Genomic DNA, 8701 nt, shown 5'->3' on the forward strand with positions numbered 1-8701 from the left:
ATTGAAAGTTATCGTAAATGTTCTTTCACATTTCACTGTTTATACTTGGGTCTTACCTTGGTTAAATGCAGACGTTGTAAAAAATCTGTTCAAGAGGAATGAACGTTGCACGCGCTTGGGGTCGCATTTTCGCAATCATTTCCGCCCGTTCACCCTCGCAAGGGTCGGCAGAATGGCTGTGCTCGTGAGTTACATGCAGTCTTCCGTCTTTTTTAACGATGCTACCCAAACATTGGAATTTACCACAACGAAGGGCACATCAATAGATCGAAGAACCCCGCGATCGATGACATACGAAGCCGTTGTACAAATAACGAGCCGTATCGACTCTTCGGCCGGGTAATTTGATCATCTATATAATGATATAATGAATATATATATATATATATGAATAATGAATATAATGATATAACGATATAATGAATATAATGATATAACGATATAATAAAGCACAGCTAATAACACCGGCACACAAAAAAAGTAGTCAGTACTTTTGACTAGACCCATGTAATTCTATGTATTTTGACGTGCTAAATCAGAATTTGGGGCCAGTTCAACGCCTACACCCACCAATTTTGAGTAAATTGCAAAAAACTGCTAAAAATGTCAAATAATCGCATTTTTGGGTATTCAAATATCCTTCTTGACCTATGTAATGCATGATTTTCATGTAATTTGATCCACTGAATCAGAATTTGGAGCCAGTTCAGCACCTACACCCACCAATTTTGAGTAAATTGCGAAAAACTGCTAAAATTGTAAAATAATCGCATTTTTGAGATAAAATTTTTTTTTTCGATATATATATCATGGATGATTTTTATGTAATGTGATGCGATAAATTTAAATATAGAGTTATTTTAGCTTATACACCTTTACAATATTGAGTAAGTAAAAAAATAACGCATTTTTGAGCACTAAAATTTTGTTTTTACGTTTATCATGCATGATTTTTATGTAATTTGATGTGCTCAATTCGTATATATTTTCATTATTTTTTGTGGATGCTGGAAGAGATGCAAGAGTGACGCAGAAAATATGAGAAAATAACTTTATAGCCATCACACCGTTCTTCTTGTATAGCAAACTCTTTTTTCTTCAAATGTTCGGTGCAGTATATTTCTCTTTCTCTTCATATTTTCTTTCTTTATATCTCTCTTCAGCGTCCAGCAAAATCTGCTATCATGTTGACGTTGCACCTCCCTTGATACCGACTCTCCATTTCACTTTTATCTTGATGGAATCGTTCTCCCTGTTCTTCACTATAATCTCCGCGGTTTTGAGGGAAATAGTCGAGGTGAGAGTGTAGGAAGTGCAGTTTAAGATTCATCAAGTAACCTAAATTTTTTGAACTTTTCAATGACTCGTCAGCTAAGTTCTGGTAATTCTCACTTTTCGTATTTCCTAAGAAGGCTTGAGGTACATTTTTTTAATTTCGCCAAGCAGCTTTTTCAATTATCACTCATTTCATCAACAAAATTTTCGTCCGAAAATAAATTGGAATTTATTTTCAGACGAAAATTTGGAAATTTGAGATTCATTGACAATCCCCTCTTTTAATTTAGCTTCACTTATCGCGGGAAAAATTTCTCTCAAATACTGAAAACAGTTGCCATCTTTATTCAGAGCTTTGATATACTGCTTCATAAGACCCAGCGTTATCTGTAATGGTGGTAGCAGATATTTTGGAGGATCAATTAATAGTACCCGTATAATGTTTTTACTACCGGGATCGAAGTTCGTTCTCGTTAGCCACTCTTTCTGAACGTAGTGTTGTTTCCTGTTCCGATTATTCCATAATATAAGAAGCAAGGATTTTTTATTGTTCCAATTTTCAGATCACCACAAACTTGCCAGAGATGTTCCGAATACTTTATTTTTTCCAATACAATCTGTAAATTTGCATGAGTCTCTTTCAGCTTGATCGAGTGTGTTATTGGAATGGGTGCGTATATGTTCCCGTTATGGAGTAGAACAGTTATGAGACTTCTTTTTGACAAATCAATAAATAGTCTCTACTCATCGTCTTTGTGTGTATTAGGTTATAATGTATCAATCAAGCCTTTTGCATTCAAACAATATACTAAAGAATTCTCTTCATCATATCATCACAATAAAAATAAGCTAACACTCCTTTAGCCAGCAGATTTTTCTTTCCCAATGATGCTGCGAGAAATCCACTGCACTGAACATTTGAGGAAAAAAGAGTTCATTTTACCAACGAATTGAATTTGCCATTTTTTTCTCAACCTCTCTAGGTTTAAACGAATGAGTTTAATTATTACGAATGACTACAATCTTCGTACACAATGAGTAGACTTTGGAATTAATGTTATTCATCTTATTATGAATGTTATGAATCAGTGTTATTAGAAATACTTACAGTTGTCAAATATTTAAAACTGATTGCACAATAAAAAAATTTGCACAATATCGTTCCGGTTCGTTTGAAGACTTCACACACTCCGCATCAAATTATATAAAAAACACCCCCGAGTAAGGTCAAAGACAACTTTTATCAGCAATTTTCCGCCATTTTTGCGATCAATTACATGATTAAAAAGGTTCATCGATGACTGCTCGAACATTCGTAGAAAAACCAAGTATTCATCGTTATCAAGGCGGTATTTATTACTTACTTGTTTATTTTCCGCGGTATAACAATATAGAATATTTGAAGATTTTCTTCCACTATTTCTTTGGCGATAATCTGTCAGAAGATTTTTTGCAAATTTTGCCAGTTCGTCTTTTGTTGAACATTTGGCCTTTGCTTCACCCCAAATAACATAGAAATTTTGTTAGGCGTTCATCCCCATTTTTTTTCGTATAATAGCCGATATTGTTTGAACAATTCGCTGTACAAAGGCCCTAGTTCCGACGACATTGTAGGGTCGATGAATTGAGCTTTTTAGCGATAAACTTCTGAAATAAAAACTGATCGCGAGCACTGTTTTTATTACGTTTATCGTCGCTCAAAAAACGGAGGCTCGAAACATATGTGCCCTTTCCGCAACGCGCAAGTGCAGAGTTCATATATGGGGGTTATCGAGGGAAGGAGAGCTTATTCCCAAATAATTTGCCCATAGATTTATTTTTATAACACCAGAAAGAGTAATAATTAACTTTATTTGATTGCGAAGGAAGTACAAAATCTGAATCTTTTTCTTTAGCGACACGTGTGGGAAACTTTGTGAATGCTCTCTTGTTCCCGGCAAAAAGTCGTTCTGTCCTTTTTGCCTCAGTCTCTTTTTTACGCCGCACCCGGCGTGGTTGTTACCTCGAAGGGATTACTCGTACAAACTGCGAGAGATTGTGCTGATCGCATAATTGAATATGTTTACAGATTTTTCCCCAGAAAACAGTGACGTTATGAAAAATAGTTCTCCCATCTCGGTGAATGGTCGATATCGAGATGTCGAAGGGGAAAATATAGAAGATTCTGTCAATAAATAAGTGCGCAAACACGACAAAGAATCAACCTATAGAGGATTCAGCATAGGTCTTCGACGAAGAAATGCTGCGTATTCTGGGTGTTGTTGAAAACTCTTGTACACCAGAATTACAGATCAATTCAACTTTAGCTCAAAATTGGGAAAAGTGGATGGCCGAGGGGCTCAAGAAAGAAGATCAAGAGGAGTTGTTGAAAAAATATACTAGGACAGGTAACTGTCGTTTGAAAACACCGTTATTAAACGCAGAAGTTGCATCGTCACTCTTTGAGTCTGCCATGAAGCGAGATAAGTATTTGCGAAATGCACAAAATATTCGCAAAATTCATAAGATAATAACAATTTCCTTATTATTGAGTCCCACAGAAGATGGTATTCATGAGTATCAGATGTTGGAGTGTCTTGCCGATGCTGGTAGTCTGCTGGCCCATGCTTTTCGTTTGGACACAATTACACGGAAATCGTGTATTACACCATCTCTCGACAAGAAGGTCAAGAGAATTTTGAACGAAACTAAACCGGGCGAGTTTTTATTCGGTGAAGATGTATTGGGAAAAATAAAAACGACAAAATTGATTGAGAAGGTTGGTTTAGATTTGAAGTCACAGGCATCGGTGCCGAAAGAACCTCTTCGTAATTCGAATTCGGGAAACTGGAGAGGCCCGTCGGCCAACCCTAATCGAGAGGGATCTCGGACGGGCGCAAATCAGAGAGCATCGAGGAAAATTGTCAAATTTGTTCCGAAGTCGAATCAAGCGTATCAACAACGAGATCGACAACGCGTTCGGAGTCAGAGTCAAAAGCAGAATTCGTACCGAGGCTCTCAGGAGAGACATTAGAGGTAAATAAAGCAGCAGGACGACTGAAAATATTTTTTCTACAATGGAAAAAAATTACAAAGGATCGATTCATTTCGAATTGTGTAAGAGGTTATAGAATTAAATTTGACCGGTAACATATCAAATTCTTCCACCTACACAGCCAGAATTTAATTCTTTGTTCAATCGCGAGCATATGAAACTTGCGATCACAAAGCTGTTGGGCGCAGTCAGACCATGTCCACCATGTCCAGGACAGTTCATTTCATCGTATTTTTTAGTACCAAAATCTAACGGTAAAATGAGATTTGTGTTAAACTTGAAAAAACTCAATAGTTTTATAGTCACACAACATTTTAACGATGTATGGTACAAAAGTCTAAATAATTAGAAATTGATCAAATTTGGTGATAATGTTCTTCAACGTCAAGTGCGAAAACACAATTTTTTTTCAAAATGTTCTCCTGCTTAGTTATCGAGTAATTACGCATTAAAGCAGATTTCTCATTCCCGGAATGTATACCTATATATATGGAAACGCTATGCTTATACACGTGAACTTTAGTAATCAATTGCTCGATAACTGTACAGAAGAAAAATCTTTAAAAATTTGTATTGTCAAATTTGGCACTAAAGTATGTTCACCAAATTTTATAAAATTCTGATCATTTTGAAATTTTTTATATTTTTAGCATGGTTTAGCATGGCAGCATTGTAAGTCTGTACCAAATATCCTTAAGTTTGAAGACATAAGAACTGCGACGAAACCAATTTCATGAGGTGACTTCATGTGTAACATAGATTTACAAGATGCGTATTTTATTATATATATTAGGGTGACGCAAAAAAATCGACTATTTTTTTTGCAAACTCTCCTATGGAAATATGTTAATTTATCAATTTTCAAGAGCCCCCTCCAAAAATCAGCTCAAAATTTTTTTTTTAAAAGTCGCTAAAGATTTTGAAAAATTCCAAAAATAGTCCAAATTTGACTTTTTTTATTTAAAAATTTTTTTTTGATCGATACAGTGAAATTTTGTACAGAAAAAACTAATGAGTTTCTGAAATTTTCAACTCAAAATATTCATTTTAAAAGGTCGCTCATAATTCATTTCAATTTTTATATAGATTGCTTTTAATGCTTCGAGCGACCTTTAAATATTCATATTGATTATCAATTTGAATTTTGAGTTCCAATTCGTAAGATAATCGATCAAAATACACCATGAAACGGAGGAAAAATCGTATATAACAATGTAGGTAATAGACCAGAAAGACGAAAATTTTGTTACTGGCGTGGCAAAATTGTTAGGGTAATTATGCAGATGTGGGGCTCCACTCCAAAACGGCTCCAAAACTTATTTTACGAATTCAGGGCTATACTATGGCATAGAAATATGTATTTCAAGATAGCGGAAAGTTGCGAAAACCATTAAAAATTTTATGAATTACGAAAATTATAATTTTTGCACTTATATTCGAAACTTTTTATTTTATTCGAACGAATGTAAACATTTGTGTGATGCTTTCGTCATGTGATGATCGATTCAGTTTCATGTAAAAATATTTATCTTGTGAAATGTCTACAGAGTTCTGAGAAATATGTACTTTTATTCGAAACACTGATCGTAACGACTGTAAACATTTGTTCAAGCGTCTCAACGTAATATATAAATATTTGGCCGTGGAATGTCCAGGTTTTTCCTTGCGGAACTTTCTTTAAGATGAATAGTTCTGTGAAAACCATGGCGTGTAAAGGCTGCAAAATTACTATTCGCGATGCTTACTCATTATTTGCAACTCGTGAGTTTAGTTTGAATTTTTTGCGGAAACATGGTGTAATACAAAACGAAGTGATGTGTCCTACGTGCAATAAACCGGCAGTTTTTTACGAGACGAAATGCTTGTGGCGGTGTCAAGGACGATATACAGAAAAATTTTTTTTTAAAGTTAAGAAAAAATGTAACTTTAAAAAATTCATACGTGTTGATTCTTGGTTAAAAAATGCACAAAAATGCACAAATATTGATGGATGAATTCGATATGTCGTCTCCCACCGTATGTGATTAGAGCTCTTTCATTCGCGACGTGCTTGAGCATGGGTATATTGACAAAACAACAAATTTAATAGGCGGTCCAAATCACATAGTTGAAATCGATGAAGCCAAATTTGGCAAACGTAAATACAACCGTGGGCGTGTGATCAAAGGTCAATGGATTTTCGGTGGCATTGATCGAAATTCAAATGAAATTTTCATGTAGGTAGTTCCAGACAGGTCATCGAAAACTTTATTAGGAGTTATTAAACGATGGATAAAGCCGGGAACCACAATCATGTCAGATTGCTGGACAGCATATGATTGTTTGAATGAGGAAGGTAAATACATGCATACCTGCATACATACATGCATACATACATACATACATACGGTAGCACGTCTAAATATCACAGTCAAAATATCACACGAAAAAATATCACGGACAATATATCACCACGACAAAATATCACTCGTCAAAAGATCACGCACACTAAATATCACACGTCAAAAGATCACGCATACAAAATCTCACAAGGCCACAAATAATTGTGACAAAGTATCGCATCGATATAGTATATGGAGGCAAATCACGAATATATCACGGATTAATCGAAGCTTAATATTTGTTTGTGTGGTGATGTATGTGATTGTCTGTTTAGGTTTGTTTGTGTTTGTTTGTTTGGGATTGTTTGAGTAGGGATGTATGTGTTTGTCTGCTTTCGTTTGTTTGTATAGGGATATATATGTTTATCTATTTCAGTTAGTTTATGTGGGGATATATGTGTTTGCCTGTTTGGGATTGTTTGTGTAGGGATGTATGTGTTTGTCTGTTTGGATTTGTTTGTGTAGGGATGTATGTGAACCATACATACATATGTAAATATATACACAAACATGCATCATATTCCCAGGCTTTAAACATCTTATGGTGAATCACTCGTACAACTTTGTTCATTCAGATTCTGGAGCTTATAGGCAAAATATTGAAAGAGTATGGCGAGAAGCAGAGAAATGTCCATTCGTTATCAAACAGGCGTATGTCCTGCCTATTCGCTGCGACTTACGCCTGTGTGACTCCAAGAATGCACGGTAACTCGAAATGTCCTGAAATGTTCAATTTTCTTTCGCTAAATCATCATATCTCGAGATTGAGTGAACCGATTTACTTGTAACAAAGACCAATTGAAAGAGAAAAATCGAAAAAAAATTGTCACCGATTTTCAAATTTTTAACTGCAATAGTTTGTCCGTGAGATCGATTTGAAAAACGCTCTGACGTCATAAATCGACATATTCGCGTATATAAGAGTGCGGCAGGGCTCGCGCTGGCTTTTTCTTTTACATGTTTTCTTTCTTTTAATACTTGGCGTCGAGCCGCTACCGCGTCTCTTGATACTTGTTTGATATCATTCTAATTGTACTCATAGTTTGAAGAATGCAAGCGATTGAACCCAAAATTCTATAATAGAGTTAACGATAAGTTACGATGCAGGTTGGCAAAAAAGAGGATCAGGTCGATGTTACAATAGCACAACAGGTTTATGTCAAAAGAATTTAATATAAATAATAAATATATTAAAAATATATAAATAAATAATGAATGACATACATTATATAAATATAATTTTAAAAATCATAAGTAATAATATTGAGATTTAATTACAGGTCATGGTACTGCTGTAGGATTTTATTTCGGTAAAGTTCTCGGCTACGCAACCCGAAACAAACGTTGCACGGTTTGTGAATATACGGAACGACATGAAGAAAATAATATCGCTATGATAGAAACCAAAAATAAGCATGACTGTAGAAAGAATTTCGAAGGATTGACAATAATTGTTAAGAAAATACAATTTTAATTTCCATCCAAAATACAATTTTGGATAACCTTTTGTCCCTTGGATTCTCCTTCTCTGCGAATAAGATTTTAAGAAAATCGGGCACTTTTTTAAATTACGTGCTCACACGTTCCGCGTTCTCGCTCATGTTCTCTGACCCTCAGAGGCCCGAACCCACTCAAAGGCTTCCTTTTTATGATATCCCTTCGATTTTTTCAAGGGGTTTTTCCCAAGAAAAACCCTTGAAATCCGTGCACTCCACGAGTCATAGAAAAATGCAGAGCGCTAGCATTTGGCCATCACGTATCCGTCGGCTGTTTTAGCGACTCTCGAAAATTATCCCTTTCACATGTTAGCCCATACATTTTGCACTCTAAAAAATAATTTTTCTTGACATCAACATTTTCATTGCATTCCTTTGATTTTTGACAGTTTGAAAATTCGATTTATAATTTTTTCTTCATTTTTCAATACAAAACAGAAATTCACCCTTAAAAATACCCCCCCCCCCCCCCCCCCCTCTCGCTCTCTTTCTCTGCAATATCGTAGGGTTCAAGG

The sequence above is a fragment of the Venturia canescens genome, chromosome 8 (assembly GCF_019457755.1).
Source record: "Venturia canescens isolate UGA chromosome 8, ASM1945775v1, whole genome shotgun sequence".
In the NCBI taxonomy this organism is placed as follows: Eukaryota; Metazoa; Arthropoda; class Insecta; order Hymenoptera; family Ichneumonidae; genus Venturia; species Venturia canescens.